Raw genomic sequence first — 22,564 nt, 5'->3', positions numbered from 1 at the left:
CTAACGGAAGTTCCATTTTTCCCAGACTGTCGACATACATCGCTAACAGGGGTTTACTAAGGGTTCCTGACATAATTTTATACCATTCAATGGGTATCCCATTAGGGCTCATCGCTTTTCCGGAGTGGATCTCCTGTATTGCTCATTGTATTTCCTCTCCTGTCAGTTCTGCCTCTAGTTCCTGCGCCGCCTCCGGTGGAAGTGTGGGAATGTCTATGTTTTCAAGGGACACCCCTGCTGCCTGTGCTGTGACTTCTTGGTCTGGAGTGTAGACTGTCTGAAAATGTTCCGCCAAGGTGTGCACTATGGCCTCTGGGTGTGTCTGTAACTCCCGCCCTCGGTTGTATAGGTGTTGTATACCTCTAGTACTCCCTCCACGTTTGTCAAGCCATGCCAGCAATTTCCCTGCCTTGTCCCCGATATCATAAACCCTGTTCGCCGTGTTGGTTATACTGTCCCTGACCTGTGATTTAAGGTGATCGCTGTATTGTTGCTGACACAGTTTCAACGTGTGTGCAGTGTCTGTCGTAGGGTCCACCATATGTGCCGTATCTGCCGTTTGGAGTGCCAGTTCCAGGTCGGTGAGTGTTTGCCTGTACGTACGTTTGTGTCCCGAGACCGATGCAATCGCTCGGCCGCTCAGGACCGCCTTATATGCTTCCCACAAAATCGATGGGGAAGAGACCGACAATGTATTCTCTGCAAAGTAGTGCTTGGTCGCAGATACAAGGTCCTTTTTGATCTGGGGGACCAGGAGATAATTGGGGTACAGAGGGTAAATTCTTGCACGTTTTTTCTCTTTAATGGAAAGGGTGAGCAGCACAGGAGAGTGGTCGGAAATACCCCATGGCTGTATATCTACAGTGTCGATACCTCCCATCCCATCGCCCAGGAGCAAAAAATAGTCCAGTCTGGACAGGCTACGATGTACCGGAGAGTGATATGTGTATTGCTTCGCCGTTGGGTGAGTATGGCGCCAGGCGTCTATTAGTCCCAAAGCCTCCATAAACCCCGGTAAGGCAGAGGAACCCAATGTACGTGGTCTGATGGGAAATGTGTCTAGTGTAGGATCCACAATAGCGTTAAGGTCTCCCCCTATAATTGTGTCAGCCGTTGGTAGGTGTAGCAAAAACTCTCCCAGTGCCGGCAATGCCACAGAGTGAAGTGCTGGGGGGATGTATACGGACACCACATTCAGGAGTCTGCCCTCCCATTGCCCATGTATAGCCGCGAAGCGGCCCTGATCATCCACCTTGTGCTGTAGAACTATGAAGGGGGAGTTACTCTTCACCATGATACCCGTTCCCCTAGATCCCGTTGTAAACTCTGCGTGTGTAACCATTTTGTACCCTCGTCTATCGAGTGCACGGCAAGCCTTCCCGGTGAGATGCGTCTCTTGTAGCAACACTAGTGTGGGTCCCTGACGTTTAATTGCTTGCAGAACTAACCCCCTCTTAATCTTGTCCCCTAAACCTCTAACATTCCATGTCAGTATGCATAGGGGGGGGCACCGCTGCCAACCGCGGAGGTGCCTCAGTGGTTTCAGTGGTTTCTGTGTGTGACTGGGAAGTCATCATGTGGTCTCATGAGTGCGACTAGTCTTCGCAGTCGCAGCGGCGTCCACAGTGTGGTGCAGCACGTGGTGTCACACACGTGAGGTGGGACACGGTGCAGTACAGTGTGTGTATCTAAGTCTCGAACTAACAAAACCAAAACTAAAACTCCCCCCTCATCCCCCCTCCCTGCTTCCCTGCTCCACGGACATAACACCGCCCGCTTCCCCAACTGTGCAGAGTGCTTAACCCCACCCCACAACACCTTACTTGCTCGTCCCCGAGCATCAGCAGCTCAGTCCATCGTGTTCGCCTTCACCCAGCCATGTGTCCAAAGGGCATAGTGCCCGATCGCTTAGTCGCCTCACAGTTATTCGTTGTTGTCGTGGAGAGATAAGTGGCCCGGTGAGTGTCCTCTCTTCTCCGATCCTGTCTCAGACGTCTGTTCTAGAGGCGGCGGTCCTTCCCGATGCTGCTCATCTCGTGTCTCTGCCTGCTGATTACGACGGCCTTTGTTTGATTTGCGGGGCCCCTCTACTAATCTCCATCCGTCGAGCCAGTCCTGCGCAATCTCCGGTGTGTCAAAAATCCATGTTTTCCCGTCTGCCACAATTCGTAACTTCGCTGGGAACAGCATGGAGTACGGCAGCTCCTGCGCTCGAAGCGCTTTTTTCACCTCAGAGAAGGTTTTACGGCGTCTGGCCACCTCTGCCGTGTAATCCGGAAAGAAGGCCACTGTGGAGTTCTGAAGTTTGATCGGTGGCAATACCCTTGCAGCCTGCAATATCGCATCTCTGTCCCGGAAGTTGAATAGCCGGGCTAAGACCGGTCGTGGTGCGGCGCCTGGTTTCGGCGTCCCCCAGGCACTCTGTGTGCTCGCTCCACCGAGAAGAAATGGGAGAGTCCTTTGGGCTGTAGTTTGTTTTGTATGAGGTCCTCCACATAGAGATCCATCGCTCTCTTGCCCTCCGTTTCCGGAATACCAAGGATCCAAACGTTATTTCTTCGCGAACGTCCTTCCTGGTCGTCCAGCTTCGCCTGTAGTTGTTTGGTGACCGCCTCCATGCGTTCCATTGCGACCTGTAGTTCCGAAGTGTCCTCCACCAGTGATTTTGTCACAACCTCCACCTGCGCCACCCGTTCAGACATTCTGCGGAAGTCGGCGCGCAGCAGGTTGACATCAGTTGATATAGTCCCAACCGTTGTCTGGACATTAGAGAGGGTTTTCATAATGTCTTCCAATGTTACGGATTTAGTCCCCTCCGCATCTTGTCCTTTGCCACAGAAGTGCGACCACCGGCTGCCGCGTGATTGTCCCTTTTGTCATATGCATATTTGTCGAGTTTCGCCTGCGTAGACATGTTCCTGGGTCCCCTTCCCGCCATGACGGTCGGCTAGATCTGGTCGCAGGAGTAGATGTGTGGCACTGGCGTTGGATGTCGCGGCACTTTGTCCCCGGCTGTACCACCGTTGTATAGTCACTGAGCGTGGCAGTCTGGTGGTCTTCTGGCGCTGCGGTCGCCAATGATATGCTGGATGGCGGCACCCAGTTCCCTCTTATGGCGCGTTTCTGTGTTCGATCATCGCAATGCCCTCTGCCTGGTACCTTCCGCCTCACAGGGCCTTCTGTCCCTATCCCAGTCTGTGGCGGGGTATCACAGTGGGCCCACCGCCCCTAGTACCGCAGATGGGTCAGGATGTCGCCTCACCATGGTGCCACTGTGCGCACCACGCTTCTTTATGGCGTCGACTCACCAGAAGATCGGTATGTAGTCAGGCCTTACAGGCACCCGCCTCTCAGGATTCCCAGGTGGTGCCCCGGCAATCCTGGCTGACATTCACCCCACCAGTTTCTCGATGGCTTGCAGAGTCAAAGGCGGCGTACTGTTGTTTCTGCTCCTCACGCTTCAGGTGCGACAGACCCTCCGCTCCTCCTCTCAGGGCTCCGCCGATAGCGAGGGCTAAGTATGTGGCTCGCTACCAAGCCTGCAAGCCCCAGTGCCCTTATCTGATCCTGGGCGCCACCGTTGATATCCCCCGCCTCCGCACCTGACTGTTTTCGACTCACCGCAGCCCCGGTGGGTCAGGTTGGGCGGCGAGGGGTTCCGATTGTGTTCTCCCTTCTGCCGGTGTCCAGATTGCGGGTCGTCCCTCGATTTCCGCGGCGGACCGGGCAATCCTCGAGTCTGGCCGCCGACCAGCCCTCACTTCCGCCCGGGTTCACCACCAATTGAGACCGGTGCTGCGACGGCAGCCGCAGGCCACTCCTCGTCACTCCGTGTCCGGAGCAGTTCCCGGCGTCGGATTTCGCTCACGAGTCGCTCGCTCGTTGCCGTTTGGACCCAGGTCTTGAGTTCTGCCCCCTCGGGTGGCGATATGTCGGATTAATGGTCCGGATTTATGGGACGAGCCTCAGTGCTCCGGGAGCTCTTTCTTTAAGCAGCCGCCATACTTGGCCGCTAGCCACGCCCCTCCCGTGAGCCATTTTTTGATGAAGAAAGTTACTTTCAGGATAATGATTTGGTGCATGCAGTTGACACTAGTGGTCGAGCATATGAGGTGAAGGACTGTTGTCCGGTTGAAAAAGAAGAGATTGTGCCTAGAAATACAGAAGAGGTTTTAGCTGATGAAGTTTTAGGGAGATGTCCTAAGGCTCCAGTGTGTACATGGAATTGTAGTAGTATTTGTAGTGTGCGACAGGATTCAATTGATTTGTTTCGCACTTTCTTACGGACATATACTAAGAAAAGTGTGAAACAAAGAGTTAGATCCTTGTAGAGTGAGAGAAAAAACAGGTTTGCAAGGGCATTCACTGGCTTGTCTTTCAGGAAAAGTATGTCAGAGTGTTTTTCACCATTTTAGGATGTTAGCAGTGCATCACAATAAAGTGAGGAAATTAGTGAGAAGGTTGTATTATGCAAAAAGTCCAGCACTTAAACTAAAACAGTTAAACAGTGCTCTTTTGCATGGAACTGAATTAGATGTCAAAAACATTTGTGATGAAATTGAGTTTTGTTACTTTGGTGAAAAAGAGGTCAGTGCAGAAATTGATACAGTAATAGAAGGTAATGTAGAAGAGAATGTAGAGATTTTAAGTACAGAAAATTTGAAAATGAAATTACAAAGTTTAAGGTCAATTCAAGTGAAAGGCCTAATTTTTCTTGTGTGTGTTGTCAACGAACTCATTATAAGCATCAGACTAGATTAGTTGATTTATATGTAAAAAGCGAAAAGATAAATAATAATGAGTGGAAGGATTTTGCAACTTATTTGTTGGTTGAAAATTGTTTTGATTTGGGCTCTGATCAACGTATTTGTAAATATTGCTATAATAAATTAAATGAAAACAGAATGCTTGCTAGAGCTGTTCATAATAATCTGGAGTTGGTAGACATTCCTTCTGAATTGATGGATTTAAATAACTATGAGTCTATTCTGATTCAATGTGTGCATCCTTTTCAGGCTATTGTTCGCATGGAGCCTAAGACTGAGAAATTGCCTCCTTCAGATTTACAGAGAGGATTAAATGGAAGAGTTGTTTATTTGCCTCTAGATTTTAAGAAAAATATTGATACAATTGGTGTCGAAAAAGTAGAAGAGGAACCTCTGGTTATTCTAGTTAATGGTGTTCCGACAAAAAGTAAGAAAATCTGGCAAGAATTAGTGGATGTTAGGAAAGTCAAAAAGGCAATGTTGTATTTGGTAAAAAATAATCAGTACTATAAAAATGTGTATGTGGGAGAAGAGGAAACAACTGTACAAGACGACACTGATGTCTCTGCTGGGCAAATAGAAAAAGTTGATGTCTCTAGAAGTGAAGAAATTTATGAACATTATAGTGTTCATCCATTGCATTCCAAAGAATTAATGGGGAATGCTATTGACTTGTTTCAGATGAAAAAAGCCGAAGGAAGTCCCATTAGTGTATGGGAAGAAAGTTTGGAAGCTCGTTTTTTTCCACAGTTATTTCCAACAGGTGAAGGTGGTCGATATGACGACCGACCTGTTCAAATTCCTGCATCTGAATACCGGACTTCAAGATTATATGCAGAAGATCCAAGGTTTCGTCAATGCATTCCATATTTGTTCCATCTACTGTTTGAGAGTGACTTGTCTGGACTTTCCTATGCAGTAAACCATATACTGAAAAGTGGAACACATCTACAAAATGTTTCGGCAAGGGATTTTATGGATAAAGTGAAACTGCACGACAGTGTTTTGGAATCTCAGCTAATTAATCTCATGGCATGTCAGCGTGGTACTAACGAGTATTGGTACCGTCGTCATGGGGAATTAAAATGTATGCTAAGAAACTTAGGAACTCCTACATGGTTCCTCACTCTTAGCTGTGCTGAGTATGCTTGGGAAGACTTACTTGAATTTCTACGAGAGGCAAATAAAAACATTGAAAATATTGAATAATGGATCCAGTTAATGTATGCAGGTTTTTCAATCATAGGTTTGAAGCTATGATGTCTTTTATTACAAACAAAAAAAATCCTCCGCTTGGAGAGGTTTTGGATTTCTTTTGGAGAAAGGAGTATCAAGCGAGAGGTGCTCCTCACATACATATGTTGTTGTGGATTAAAGATGCACCCAAATTTGGAACAGATTCGGATGAGACAGTGATGAAGCTTCATTGAAGAGTATTCAACATCTGCTGTTCCGAAAACTACCGAAGAAAACAGTTTAAGGCAACAAGTTTTACGCTTTCAATCCCATCGTTGTGGAAAGTACTGTCGTCAAAAATTCAGAAACAAGGACAAGTTCTACACAAAATGTCGTTTCGGGTTTCCACGACCAGTGATTTCTAAAGGAAGAGTAAATAATTTGATGTCTTCTCTGCGACATACTGTGATGAGGAAATCACCAAAAAATACATACAATTTAAAAAGAAACGAGCGAGCGCTGTTGGGGAAGCAGCAAACAGGGAGCAGAAACGCCCTGGGGAGGACCTGCCACAAAACCCTTTCGCCGTGAGGGGAACGGCCGTAGACACACTGACTCCAGCGCCAGCACCCTGACCGCCGCGAGGGCAAGGGACTACATCCCCCAGGTGCCCCGGCGGTCGGGTGACGTCAGCGGAGCGCCCGGAGGCGCGGGGTAAAGACAGGAGAACCTCTCGCACCGCGAGTCGCGCGCCGGGCGAAGCCCGGGCAAAGGGAGGGCCCTCTACGGCCCTCATCGGACATAGGAGGACGGGGATGGGCCACCCCCCTTGCTTGTTTTGAGGTAAACTATTGACCTGTATGTCTGTGGTCATGCCTAAGCCCAAATCAGGGGATATGCCTAATAACATCCCGGATGACATATTTGCACATTCTCCATCTAGTTTTTCATGGCTGGATGATCTTAACAGTCTGTGCAAGGTTAAGTATGTTCCAGCAGTACTCTCCCCCACGCCAAAATGCCGCAGCTCATTACCATATCCAAGGGAGCTGAAATCTCTTCCTGATACAAAACTCCTACCTCCTAGGGATACGCTTGCCAAAAAGAAGATTGGTGGGAACAAAGACAAGGGGAGTGCCACGATATCCCAAACACCTCATAAATCTTCTCCAAGTCTAATTCCACCTTTAACCAATTCTCCTTATACTATGCCAACTGGTGTCAATCCGTAGGAAATATCACCATCTTCCCATCAAGTCCTTCTGTCTATGGTCGAGCATTTGCTTAAATCTTTAATACACCCCTTGATGGACAAAATCACTACGCTGGGGAAAAAGCTCACGGCGTTGGAGAACTCCATTGAATCTCTCCTGAAACCCTCAGCCCACGCCGTAACAACTCATTGCTCGCCGACAACCGCCCATTCAAACTTACCTAACTTGACTACTTCTTATGAAGCGGCGCCAATTCAATTGCCAACCTCCACCTCCTCATTGCCTATCAACCCCAAAGTCCCCCTGAAATTGACAACCCCACGTCACGTTCCATCTAAATATGTACGTACCACCCACATACATTTACCTCCTGAAGCAGCGCCTTTTGTCATTGTTCTTTCAGGAGTCCCTGAACTAACAGAAGGCAAAGCTGAGAGACATCACAAACTTATGAACAAGGTCAAGTTCTGGTTATCAAAAAACAGACCTCTACCCTGTCACCTGGATGGCCGAATAATAAGTGTCCGGAGGGTGGGATGGCTTGGACCTCTTAAAAAAGACATCTTGGGGGATTTGATCCTGATACGCTTCAGGAGCAGACTCATTGTGCCATACATGCAGACGTGGCTACCCCAAAATGGAAATGGACTTATTTCTACCTGGAATCTACATGATTTTTACCCTTATATGTCCCACATGCTTTCCCCTAGTTCCCGGGGCATTGATAACATTCCGGGGGGTACAGGAACCCACTTAAGTAATTGTAGTAGCTTTCCAGTGGCTTTTAATTGTCCCAAACCATTGTACAATAGTTTTTTTGTGTCATAATTACTAAATCTTGTAAATTACTGTGCCCTACAACGTCGCCTAAAGGTTGTGTAAAGTATGTTTAATCCATTAACTGTGCAACCTAAAGCTATTAGGAGATTTATTTAAATATGTTTTAAATGTATTTTAGTATCTGTATGTATGCTTTTATGATTTTAAACTTAAAATCGAATAAAGCTTCTGAAACTGAAACTAAAAAAGAAACGAAGAGTCCAAGTACATCAACGACTACAACCCAGTGATTTTGTCCATGTGGAATGCTAACATGGATATTCAGTTCGTTGCTGACAACTCTATTGCTGTGGCTCGATATGTGACGTCTTACATCACAAAAAAAGAAAAGACAGAACTGAAGGAAATGTGGGAGGAAATTTCACATGAAAAGAGTATAAGTAAAAAATTATACAGTTTCAGTCTGAAGATGTTGTCGCATCGAGAAATTTGACAATATAAATGTTCTGATCAGTTGTCATCAGCAAGTCTATATGCCAAATCTAGATCCATCATTTGGGTGAGTCTAGGTCTTGCTGCAACACGAAACCGAGTTTTGAAATCTGTACAAGAAATAGAGTATTTGGCGGAGAAAGAACCAGACAGTACAGATATTTTGAAGACAAACATGTTGGATACATACTATCCAAATAGAAGTACTCACCTTGAGAATGTTTGTCTCTATGAAGTTCTGCAAACCTATATTTTTAAAAAGAACGTCACAGAAGACATCAATAAAGGTGTATATGCTGTAATTGGTTGTGAAGGCTGAAACAAAGAAAAGGCCATTTGATTAATCATCGAAAATTTAGTTGTGATTCTCCAGACAAAAGGGAATTTTATTACTTAGCTCTTTTGCAACTCTTTAAGCCTTGGCGTACAGAAGAGGAACTACTTGGAGATTTTCTTACTTATGAAGATTCGTTCAATGCAACCAAGGATACGATAGAATGTCCTGTTTTTTCAAATTATCTGCAAATGTTGAACGAGGAAATACAGCAAGAAGCTACAATTGCAGCAGAGATTGCTAGAGACAGTTCTCAAGATAGTCAGAGTTCTGCTTCATTGAGTCAGGATCCACTAGGAGGACCAATTATACAAAATGAAGCTGCTACTGCCATGGATGAAGTTGAAAGAGCCATGGAACAAGCTCAGGAGGATGGAGTTGACTTAGAAGATTTGGAAAAAGAACTAAACGTTGAGCAGAGACAAATATATTACGACGTCACAGAACACATTGAGCATGGTTTATCTCATAAGAAAAAAGAGTGCTCATGTACATCATTTGTACCTGTCCGACTATATGTGAGTGGAGAAGCAGGAACTGGGAAAAGTTTCCTGATTAAAGCGATTGCAACATATTTGCAGAAAACAACGGAGTCATCGCTCTCTTGTGCTGTTACTGCTCCAACTGGGTTGGCAGCACACAACATTAAAGGGATTACTTTACATCGCTTATTGATGCTGCCAGTGGAGCATGATAACAAATTACAATACCACAAGCTATCTGGAGAAGCTTGTTGTGAAGTTTCAAGAGTCCTAAAGAAAATGAAACTTCTTATCATTGATGAAGTAAGCATGGTATCAAATGTAATGCTTGCTTTTGTGCATTTAAGAATGCAAGAAATTCTTAAAACAGACTATGATGTGTTATTTGGAGGCAAACACATCATTGTTTTTGGAGATCTACTGCAACTAACTCCAGTGAAAGGACAGCCAGTGTTTAAAATGCTTACGCATGAAGATACCAGGAAGTGCTTAGGAAGCATTGGAAATGTTACCATATGGTTAAATTTCAAATATGCAGAACTGCTTCAAAATATGCGACAGGCAAAGGATGAAGATTATAAAAATATTCTACAAGATGTAAGAATTGGAAAACTAACTGAGCATCGCAAAGAAGCTTTACATGGACGATTAATTTCAGATTTGTTTCCAAATGAAAATATTCTCCCAGAGAAGACAATTCCTGAAAACAAATCTGTCATATGCTTGATGCCAACTCTGCAAGAATGTTCAATCTTCAATAACAAAATGTTAAAGTTGGAAAATCAAGAGATTGTAAAACTGGAAGCTATTGATAAAATTGAACATGAAGGAGCAACTATTATTTTGTCAGAAAAGTTGAAATCAAAATTGGATTCTTTAGAGAAGACAATATCTAAAACTGCTGGTATGGAAAAGACTCTGTATGCATCTTTAAATTGTCGTATAATTTTACGACGTAATTTACATGTGGAAAGAGGTTTAGTAAATGGAGCAATGGGTCATGTTGTGGATTTTGTGAATTACCGAAATAGAGATGGAATTGAACTTATACAAATTAATTTTGATGGTATTGAAGAAGTACAACAAATCAGTCGTTGTTCTGCCCGATTTTTGCTAGTGAAAGATTTATATGTCCGTAGAAAACAGTTTCCTGTTTCTTTGGCATATGCAGTGACTATTCATAAATCTCAAGGTTTAAGTGTTGATAGTGCTTTGGTTAATATTGGAAATTCTGTGTTCAAGGAGGGTATGGCATATGTTGCTTTATCTCGAGTCAAAACTTTATCAGGATTGTACTTGCTTGATTTTGATGAGACAAAGATTAATCCAGATCTAAATTGTGTAAAGGAATATAATAGGTTAAGAAGAGAGTATGCTCCAAATTAACCTCAATATCCTCTATTTGAAAAGCGTGTGGGAGGCCGAAAAAGAAGAAATGAGAAAAATTGTAGTGAAGTTGTAGCAAAAAGAAAAAAGCTAAATAAACCAGTAATTGTAAGCAGAAACGAAATGGATTCAGATAAAGATGTTGTTGGATTTCAGTTTGAAAACAGTTCTGGTGTCAACTGCTATGCTAATGTAGTGGTTAACGTTGTTTTTTTTCTCCAACAGATTGCTGAAAATCGTGATCAAACATTTTGCTGTTTATTAAATTCTGTGTTTGACAAATGTAGCAGTGATAGAACAAAAATACAAAGTGTTTCTGAAATTCGAAATGTTTTAGACATATGTTCTGGTCAAACACAATTTTCACAGAATATTCAGCAAGATTGTCAGGAATTTCTAATTTATATGCTGGTTGTTTTACAAGATGAAGGTGTAGATGTAGAAAATCTTTTTGGCCTTTCTTATAAATGGCAGCATGACTGCGACAATTGCTCCTTTTCAAGTAGTACTACAATAAACACTGAAAGATTTATATATTTGACTTTACCAGACTGCAAATCAGTGCCATTTAATAATCTAGTTAGACAAGCAAATCAAAGCATGGTCTGTACTCAATGTAAATCTGCAATGCTATCAACATTATTCATACAAAGATATGGACAGTATGTAATTTTAATGTTCCAACGATGTAGACCTGATGGAACTAAATTGACAACTTTAATAAAAAAATGTGTGGCTTCCCAGTTATCAATTTCAGGAAGAACCTTTACAACTGCAGCAATTATTTACCATGATGGTCCTTCAACAACATCTGGACATTACACAGCTTATTTAAAATGTCAAAAAGGCTTGAATCACTGTAATAATACTCAATTGACTTTCAAACAACGTTTGCCTTCTGACTTAAAAAATTCTTACCTAGTGTTCTTACAACCGAAATTTTAGGGAAGGGTAATTGGCCTATGAAGATTGCAGCAGTTAATATAACTTAGTTTGTTGTTCAAAATTACTTTCTGAATGAGAGTGATGAAGATAATAAAAAACATGTTCTGAATGAGAGTGATGAAGATAATAAAAAACATGTAGTTCTCATAGAGATAGTATATGTATATCATATAGTGTGTGCTGTGAGTATTATACAAAATATTTATAAAAAGTAAGCTACAGGTGGACAAAAAAACCTTGTTTCATAATGTAAAAGATGTTGGAGCTTTTCTTTCAGAAAGTCGGGTAAATGAGAAATTAAGAATACTCTGGACTAATTTCCATAGAAAAGGATTTTCCATATACTATTTGGCCTCGTGGAAAAGTGGATGGATCAAAAGTGAGTTTAGATATGTTTTTTCAAAATTTTACATTATTTAAGAAAAGATTTTATGGGTTTTTTAAACACAATCATTTTGATTGTGTTTTTTTTTTGCCCGCTGTTATATGATGAGTACTATTGAAGTCACTGTTTTAAGTGAAATTCAATATATTCTGAGAACAGCAAAAATAAACCATGTAACATGTTGTTGAAATTATTTTGTATTTTCTATTATTAAATATATATTATTTTCCCATTCTCTATTGCTCACTTACCTATTTCCACCTTCTATCACTCCTCTTAACTCACCCTCACTGTCCTTTTTTCACTCTCCCTCACCTCCCTTCCCTTATTCCACTTTCCTTACTTATTCTCATTAACCACTCCTTCACGGCCCTTTCCCTCTCTCCCATACACTACTTCCCAGCTGTCAGTCACTCTACTTCACTCCCCTTTCCCTTGTTTCCTTTCTTTGTTCCCTCAATAATTCCCCTTCTCTCACTCACCTTATTACACTTCACTCACTCCTTCTCTCACTTCCTCTGTCCTCTCACATCCTCATTCCCTTTCCCTCACTCCCCGTCTCTTATCTTCAGTCTCTCGATCCTCTCACTCTCTCACTCCTCTTCCGTCATGCTTACTCCCTAAAACTCACCCACACTCCCTTACTTACCTTTGTTTGCTCTTTTACTCAGTTCCTTTCTGCCACTCTTTCCTACACTACCTCTATGTTCTCACTCCTTCACTTCCTTTGTCTCAAGCTCACTTGCTTTTCTCCTCTCTCTAGCTTCCCTTTTTCCTCAACCTCACTGCCCTTCACTCACCCTCCCTCACCCTTGTTCCCTTACTCCGGTTCCCTCAGTTATCCTCATTCATCATCCTTAACTCCCCTTCCTCTTTCTCTCCTCACGCACTCACCTTTTCCCAGTCCCTTTGCTTTACTTCTCTTCCCTTTCTTTTCTTCCTTTGCTCTCTCAGTCATTCTCCTTCCCTTACTCACCTTACTGCCCTTTACTCACTCTTTCTCTCACTCCCTCTGTTCTCTCATATTCTCACTTGTCTTCCCTCACTCCCTCTCTGTTACCTTCACTCCCATTGTCTCCTCACTGTCTTACGACCCTACATTCACCCTCACTCACCTTCCATGCCTCTTTGTCATTAATCCACCGTTATTCACTCCTGCTTCTCTGTCACTCACTCCCCTTTTTTTACTCCCCTTTCTTCCTTTAGTTTTCCTAATGCACATTCCTTTAGTATCTTACTCACCTTCACTTCATTTCTCTCTTCTGCTCTTCTTCTCTGTCACTGAATGTATTCATGTCATTATCCTTTTAGTAAATTGTTCTTCCTCTATTTCTTTTTAACTCTCTCTGACCTTCACCATTCCTTTGTTTTCCTTTCTGAGTCCTTCACTCCTACTTCATCTCTTACTAACCCTTTATGACTTTTAATCTCCTACGTTGTCTCTTGTATTGTGAAATATATATTATAAATATTATAACTTACTTTTTTTTTCTCTTTCACAGATATTAAATTTACTGAAAATATGTAATTAAGTTCACATTACTTATAAGGTAAGTTTGATGTACAAAATTTACTTTCTCAACACTCTTTTCCTTAATCTCACTACTCTTCTCTCATGCTCCCACACCTCTGTTCCCTTATTGCGGTTGCCTCACTTATTCTGAATCCCCACGTTTACTCCCCTTTTCCTCACTCCTCTCTCACACTCACCTTCTTTCAGACCTTCTCCTTTACTTTCTTTCCTCTCTCTTCCCTTCTTTCGCTCCTTCACTCTTTTCCCTTCCTTTACTCTTCTTACTCCACTTCAATAACTCCTTCTGTTTCTTCCTCTGTCCTCTTTCTTCTACAGTCCCCTTCCCTCAATCTCTGTTAGCCTCATTCTCTCCGTCCCCTTAGTCTCTCACTCCTCTTTTGTCACGCTCACTGCCTATAACTCAGCCATACTCCTACACTCACCTTCTTTCAGACCTTCTCCTTTACTTTCCTTCCTGTCTCTTCCCTTCTTTCGCTCCTTCACACTTTTCCCTTCCCTTACTCTCCTAACTCCATTTCACTAACTCCTTCTCTTACTCCCTCTGTGCTCTTACTTCTACACTCCCCTTCCTTCATTCTTTCTCTGTTTTTTTTTTTTTTAAACTTTATTTTTATTTCTTGGTGGCGAGTAAAATAAAGAGGCACAAATCATACAGGCAACAAGGCAGCGAACACAAACGGACCAGGAAGGTCAGATCCAAAAGGAGGTACACAGCCAGATACGGCCCACATCCCGGAGGCAGGGCGGCAACTCACGACACCTGTGAAACAATGAAAGGGATTTGCTCTCGTGCTCCCAGAATCCCCTGGTCAATATCAACTTCTTCGCCAATTCTCTTAGATGACGCTCCACCAGTCCAAACAAAAACAGAACAAGAACAAGAACCCCATGAACGGCATTCGTGGCATTGATGCAATCACATAAGGAGATATAGGCAAGGGCCCACTACAGAGCGAACCTCATAATAGAACGTGGTCGATGGTAATCACAGTGATAAACAAGTGTACGCAACAAGGAAGATCGGCATGACTCAGGGTACTACTACATCACCTCAAGACACTACACCCCAGAACCCTCCCCACCAACATCAGACTCCGAGGAAGCGGAGGAAAACAGCTCCGCGCTGGTAGCGTCAGAGTCAACCTCCTCCATCCCCTCGATACACATAGCCCTCCAAGCGAGTAAGTCATCCTGGAGCTTCTCATCCCTTCGCGTGCTCTGCATATGTGACTCCTCCGCTAAGGCCCATTCCCTAGCGTCCCGTAACCAACTGGAGAGTTCAGGCGCCCTCTGCCCCATCCAAGTAATGGCCACCCGCCTTCTCGCTAGAACCAACAGGAGTTGCAGTAGTTTGTAGGCCAGACCCCTCTTCCTGGGTTTTGGCACTAGCGCCAGCAAACAGTGAATCGGTTCCAGTTGGATCACAAGGTGCGTAATCCGGGTAATGTGCGCCACCACCTCGACCCAAAAGTCATGTACTAAGGGGCATTCCCAGGCCAGGTGAAGGAAACCCGCCCGTTCAGCATTACACCTCGGGCAAGTATGGCTCCTGTCCGAGGAGATACGGTGGAGGGAGGCAGGTGTCATATATGTGCGATGGAGAAAGTTAAAATGTATCAATTTAAAACGCGCATTACAAGAGACCTTACGAGTCAACATCCCTATCCGCTTCCTCTGGGCCGGATCCAACTCAATCCCCAGGTCCGCCTCCCAAGCCCTCCAAGCAGGCAACAACGGGGGAGTCGAGTCCCTGCGCATCGCTGAGTAAAGAAGGGAAACCAGTCTCCTACCTCTGCCACAGGACAAGATGATGTCCAAGGTATTAGTGAGCTCGGGCGCCTCCGGAAATTGGGGCCACGTCGTCCTAGCTACATCCCGGAGACAACCATAATGCAGGTATTGGCCCTCACGCAAACCAAATGAGTCCGCTGCTCTCTCAAATGACACAAACGAGTCGTCCGGATAGAGATCCGCAAGTGTCTCGCAACCGCCCACGCGCCACTCCCGGAAAGACATATTCGCCTCCATCTCGAGTATTGGGGCCAGGATCCAAAGGGAGAGATCCCTATGGAACGGCGCACGGCGCAAAACGCGTTCAACGAAGCGCTGCCATATGCGGGCCGTATGCCTGACGACATAGGGCAGCGCGTCGTCGGCGCCCCGACCCTGCATGAGAGCTTGCTGTAGCACCCTGTCCGAAGCCACTCCCGTCAACAAGGCCAACTCCCAGTTCTCAGTGTCAGCAAACCATCTGGCTGCCGGGAGAAGTTGTGCAGCATAATAGTATAAGTCAAATCTCGGGGCCTCAAGGCCTCCCGCATCCCAACACTGCGTCACCGTGCGCAACGCAACTCTGCTGCGACCACCCGCCCAGAGAAGAGAGGTAAGGAGCGAATTTAGTGTGCGAAACACCCGGGGGGGCAACGGGCAGAGGGTATTCTGCAGCACATACAGAACTCTAGGGAGCATCACCATCTTAGCAACCGCTAGACGGCCCATAAGGGAGAGAGGGAGCGTGTTCCAGAATACAACGGACTTGCGGAGGGCCACAAGAATCCTATCCATGTTATGGGTCAAGAGAGCCTCATCAGAGGCGGCCACCTGTATACCCAGGTACCGGAACGCCAAACGTTCACACCGGAGGCCCGCACAGTGAGAATCCGTCAGCGGGACGAGAACATCAGGAGTCAGTGGGAACACTAGGGACTTAGTAACATTTATGCGCAGGCCCGAGGCCGCACCAAAGCGGTCCAAGAGGCGCAACAGAGCGGGGAGGGCCTCCACCGGAGAGGTCAGGTAGAAAAGCGCATCATCGGCGTAAAGGGAGATGACATTAGTAGTACCTCCCACCACAATACCCCAGTCATGTAACTCCTTACGGGCTGATATGGCCAGGGGCTCAATTGCGAGGGCAAATAGAAGGGGGGACAACGGGCAGCCCTGTCGGGTACCCCTCCCCAACGTCCACTCATCAGAGCGGGCTGAACCCAGACGCACCTTGGCCCGGGGCGTGCTATATAAGATCCGTATCCATTTTCGAAAGCCGGGACCAAATCCCATCTTGAGAAGGACATGCATGAGGTAACCCCAATGCACTGTATCAAAGGCCTTAGCCAGGTCAACGGAGACCAGCACATGGGGAGAGTCTCGCCCCCGGACTTCGTGCAATACGTGGTTCAGGCGGCGTAGGTTCATTGCCGTATTACGACCAGGGACAAAGCCACATTGGTCTGGATGGACGAGCCGAGCTACGTGCGGGGCAAGGCGACTGGCCAACAGCTTGGTCAGTATCTTCGCGTCCGAGTTAATCAAAGTGATAGGACGATACGAAGCGGGGTCTGTGCTGTCACCCCCCGGCTTCAGTATCATGCAAACTTCACCCTGATTCAAGGTGGGCGGGAGGTCACCCGTGCGGAAGGCTTCGTTGTACACCTGCAAAAGGAGGGGGGATAGGATGGGGCCGAACGTATGATAAAATTCTGCAGGGAATCCATCACCGCCAGGGGTCTTGGCTCGTGGGAGGGCGGCAATCGCCGCAGAAATTTCACCGAGCGTCAGTTTGACATCAAGGTCTTTTGCCGCCGCCTCTGGGAGGGTCGGCAATCCAATGTCCTCGAGGTAGGGGTGGTAGACCTCCTCAGATATAGTTCGGTCGGGCTCATAGACAGCCCGCAGGTGGTCCCGCAGAACTGTGAGTATAGCCGCTTCCGATTGGATCATATCACCATTGGGCGCCCGCAGGGCTACTATACGCTCAGCTGTGAACTCCCGGCGTAGTATCCAGGCCAACAAGCGGCCAGATTTATCCCCCTCTCGATGCAGTCTCTGTCTATATTGGCCCAGCGTAAAGCGATCGAGCCTCGTGAGGATATCATGGATCGACTCAAGGGCCAGGCCCTCCACGCGTTGACCCGAGACGTCCGGGTCAGGGCGGGCCTGGACGCGCAAGAGCTCAGCCTCCGCAGCCTGTAAGTCCAAGAGTAGTTGTTTCCTGACCCCGTATGTCAGGCCCATGCACGCACCGCGGACGACCGCCTTCAGTGCCTCCCACTTAGTGGAGCAAGACAAGTCACTCCCCGCCCAGTTAAGTTCCAGGTAATCGGAGAGGGTCGCAGCCACATGATCCCTGGCCCCGTGATCCTGGACCAGATCAGTAGGCAGTCTCCACGAGCGGGGACGTTCCATCCGGTCAGGCCATAGCGCCACGCACGTGACCGGAGCATGATCCGAGAGGTATCGGGCCTGGTGTGTGACCGTCAACGTGAGAGAGGGGGGGAGATTGGCCGCCAACACTCTATCCAGCCTACTATGAGTGCCATGGGTTGGGGAATAACAAGTGTAAAGTTTCTGCGTGGGGTGACACGCACGCCAAACATCGATCGCCCCTATATTATGCATCACGTCCCGCAGACCCGCCGTCATACGAGGCTTAGTCCCCGCCCGAGGTGGATCCCGGTCCAGTTCATGATGTAGCACACAGTTAAAGTCCCCGCACCAAAGAAGGGGTGTGTCCAGACCAGGAGCCACTAGGTCCTGCATCCGGGAGAAAAATGCCGGGTCATCAACGTTCGGCGCGTACGTATTAAAGACCAGAAGGACCTTATCGTCCAACCTAAGTTTCGCCAATATGTACCTGCCTTCCACATCCGCATCAATATATTGGACAGCGCATGGAACCCCAGGGGCCACCCAGATTAGGACTCCCCTAGCGTACGTAGAGTAGGAGGAGTGGAATAGCTGGCCTCTCCATTTTTTGGCCAGTCGCTGCGCCCCATCATCATCCAAGTGGGTCTCCTGTAAACAAGCAACCGAAATCCCATGGCGTTTGAGGAAGGTGAGGACCCTGTGTCTCTTAGTGCACGTACCCAGGCCACGCACATTCCACGTTAAGAATTTAAACCCCATGACCACAATTCATGCCCAGCCGGGCAGCAGTATACACACAGCCTAGGCTGTCGCCAGCAGGCCCATGCTACAAATAAGTTCAAAAATGCATCACACAACGCAAGCGCCCCGCCAATCAGAAGCAACATGCGCCAAATGCCAGTGTCATCATTAGCACCCCGCCCCCCAACAACCCCAAAACATGAAACTTTTGCAAGAACACCCTCCTCCCCACCACCCACGAGCAATAGGATAGCAACAACCAAAAACGCCACCCCGCCCTTCCCCCGCCAGTGCCAGGACGTGCACAGCCACCCCACACCACACATCCCACACTCACTCACACAAAGCAATGCAACCCCACCCACCCAACCACCCAGCTCCCCGAAAGACCAAGGTATCTAAGAAGAACACCCTGGCATCACCCCAGCCGCAACAGTAAGGTAAACATGACAATAGTGAAGTCTACTTCAGACCCCCCACAGCACACATGACCCAAAATAAATCACAAGGTACCGACCAGGGATCGGAAGGTCCCGATGACAGTGACGGACCGCTACAGGCCATAGGTTCACAGGTGAGAGGAGCCCCGCTCACCCGAGTAAACACAGAAAAGCACCACAGTTAGTTGAAACAAGGATCATTCCGACTCCCGCGCCGATGCAGCAGTCTCGGGGACCACCGTGGCCGTAGAGTCCGTGTCCCGCAGTATGTCCTGCAAAGTGTCCGGCACCAGGACGTCGTCAGGAGCAGCCGCCCCTGACGGGCTCGAGCCAGCCCTCGTCGGCGAGGTATTCATGAGGATGGCTCCATCTGGACCCACCGTGGGCCGGGCCTCAGGGGAGCTCCGGGACCTGGAGCGACGATTTCTCCTACCACGACGTCGTCTCTGCGGCCTGGTACCCCAAGTGTCACGTGAGCCCCCTCGTTCTCCCGGGGGCAGGTCATCCCCTCTGATCTCCAGCCACTCCCAGACCTCCGCAGGCGTCTCAAAGAAATGTGCCCGGCCCTGGGCAATCACCTTCAGCTTGGCAGGATATAGGAGCATGTACTGAAGCTGCATATCGCGGAGTTTTTGTTTAACCCCCAAGTAGGATTTCCTCTGCTCCTGTACTTGTTGGGTATAATCTGGGTATATGGAGATGCGACAGTTCTCTATCATGTGGGGCCCCGTCTCCCTCGCCGCCTTGAGGATACAGTCGCGGTCCTTGTAATTCAGAATTTTCGCAATGATGGCTCTAGGAGCCTCTCCCGGCCTCGGAGGAGGCACCAAGGCTCTGTGCGCCCGTTCCACAATGAAGACGTTGGACAATCCAGTCGGACACAAGCGCTCACGGATCCAGGTCTCTAGGAAGCGCTCAGGGTTCCCCGCCTCCAGTCGCTCCGGTACTCCCAGTACTCGTATGTTGCTCCGACGCGCCCGTCCCTCTGCATCCTCAGCGCGCCGTTCTAGTGCCCGGGTAGTAGAGGAGAGCTGGGCAAGTGACTGTCGTAGGGAAGCGACCTCCCCCTGCAGCTGAGTGATGTTGCCCTCCGCATCCGAGACCTTGTCCGCGACGTTGCGAAGGTCCGTTCTCAGGAGGTTGACATCGATTGAGACCGTCTCAATCTGGTGTTCCAAGGCCGCATGGGAACCCTGAATAGCCTTTAGGAGTTCAGCTCTGGTCGGTTCCGGCGGCTCCTCACCCTTGTCGTCAGGGCCCATCTGCCGCGTGATCCTCTGTGGCAGATGGCGGGGGTGGTGTATTGGACAATCGTATTGGGTTGGGAGGTCTTTGAACTCCGACCCGTGCGGCCCGCCATGGTGAGCAGCTCAAGTCCGTGTGACCCAAGTGCGCACTCCCAGTCCAGCCGAGCAAGGAGGGCCCCCCCCCCCGGGCCGGGCTAAGTCAGGGATGGCAGACGCCCCCCGCGGCACACAGGCAACACGATACCAGGGGGTCAAGGGAGCCGGGAGGCCAAACAACGCAGGGGCAGCACTCGGCCACCACCCCTCAACGGAGGTCAGGATATGGGATGCCACCCAGGGAGCAATGGGCAAGACCAGTAGGAACACGGGCTACAGCGTCGCCTCACCCCCAGTACTCACAGCTGGTAGTCCACCAGGGGATCTCCCAGGCCCCGCAGAACTGGGCCGAGAGGAACAGGGGTGTTCTTCGCCTCCAATCGCTCCAGAGGCAACGCGGCACAGGCCCCAAGATGGCGGGCGTGTGGGGGGGGAGGGGCCCCGTCCAACAATGGGCCCAGCGTCGCCGCCCGAGAGTCCCCCTCCGGAGGTAGCAGGGCCGCGAGGAGCCAAGGATCAGACAGGTCGGGGCTTGGCAGGGGGATAGAAGCAGGCCCCCAGTCTGTGCAGGGTCCGCAACGACGTCAGATCCAGCCAGGGACACAGCCGCCCAGGGGCTCCGGCGGTCACCAAGCGCCGCGATTCACGGCAAATGCAGGCGGAGCTCGCAGCCTCCCCCCACCAGGTGTGCCGCCACCTCAGGTCCGGATCGCGGCACCCGGCAACGGTAGGAGAGAAAGGGGGGAGGGGGTCCAGAGCTCCGACCCAGGGCCGATATCCAAGATGGACGGCGCCCCCGTCCAGGCTTCCTCTGCCCCACGCAGCAGCAGGGACGCAGCGCTGCCGTCCACTCACCACGCGGGAGTCACAGGCAGGGTCTCGGCGGGCACCAGGGGGCTCGTCCCGGTCAGAAGCCCCGGTCAGCGCACTCGTCTTCCGGCCTCACCACGCAGGCCCAGACCCCGGTGTAGCGTGATCCACCACGCCGACTCCGCCCTCAGGAGCACTCTTGTCGGCGTTTACAGCGTGGCGCCGGTCGTGGGTCCCTGCTTGCAGGCTCAAGTGACCCAGCGGGGCCTCAGCGCCACTCGACAAGCCTGTCCAGCGACCAGGGAAGCCAGGGCAGGATCAGTGACAGGATTCTGCTGGTCTTCGGGACGGAGCTGGAGGAGCTCACGTCCTGTCGGCCATGCTGCTTGGCCACGCCCCCCATTCTTTCTCTGTTAGCCTCATTCTCTCCGTCCCCTTAGTCTCTCACTCCTCTTCGGTCACACTCACTCCCAATAACTCAGCCATACTCCCACACTCACCTTCTTTCAGACCTTATCCTTTACTTTCCTTCCTCTCTCTTCGCTTACTTCATTCCTTTACTCTTTTCCCTTCCCTTACTCTCGTTACTCCACTTCACTAACACCTTCTCTTACTCCCTCTGTCCTCTTACTTCTACACTCCCCTTCCCTCATTCTCTGACTGTTACCCTCATTCTCTCCGTCACTTTAGTCTCTCACTCCTCTTCTATCATGCTCACTCCCTTTAACACAGCAATACTCCCACATTCACCTTCTTACAGACCTTCTCCTTTACTTTCCTTCCTCTCTTTTCCCTTGTTTCGTTCTTTCACTCTTTTCCCTTTCCTTACTCTCCTTACTCCACTTTACTAACTCCTTCTCTTACTCCCTCTGTCCTTTTAGTTCTACCCGCCTCTTCCCTCATTCTCTCTCTGTTAGCCTCATTCTCTCCATTCTCTTAGTCTCTCTCACCTCTTCTATCACACTCACTCCCTATAACTCAGGTACAATCCAACACTCACCTTCTTTCAAACTTTTTCCTTTAGTTTCCTTCCTGTCTCTTCCCTTCTTTCACTCCTTCACACTTTTCCCTTCCTCTCTTTACTCCACTTCACTAACTCCTTCTCTTACTCCCTCTGTCCTGTTAGTTCTACACTTTCCTTCCCTCATTCTCTCTCTGTTAGCCTCATTCTCTCCGTCCCTTTAGTCTCTCACTCCTCTTCTGTCATGCTCACTCCCATACTCCCACACTCATCTTCTTTAAAACCTTCTCCTTTATTTTCCTTCCTGTCTCTTCCCTTCTTTTGCTCCTTCACACTTTTCCCTTCCTCTCCTAACTCCATTTCACTAACTCCTTCTCTTACTCCCTCTCTGCTCTTACTTCTACACTCCCCTTCTCCTCATTTTCTCTCTGTTAGCCTCATTCTCTCCGTCCCCTTAGTCTGACACTCCTCTTCTATCACGCTCACTCCCTATAACTCAGCAACACTCAAAGACTCACCTGCTTACAGACCTTCTCGTTTACTTTCCTTCCTGTCCCTTCCCTTCTTTAGCTCCATCACTCTTTTCCCTTCCCTTACTTTCCTTACTCCACTTCACTAACTCCTTCTCT

This window comes from Lissotriton helveticus, chromosome 1_2 (genome assembly GCF_964261635.1).
Source record: "Lissotriton helveticus chromosome 1_2, aLisHel1.1, whole genome shotgun sequence".
NCBI lineage: Eukaryota > Metazoa > Chordata > Amphibia > Caudata > Salamandridae > Lissotriton > Lissotriton helveticus.
Note: the sequence above shows the minus strand (reverse complement) of the source record.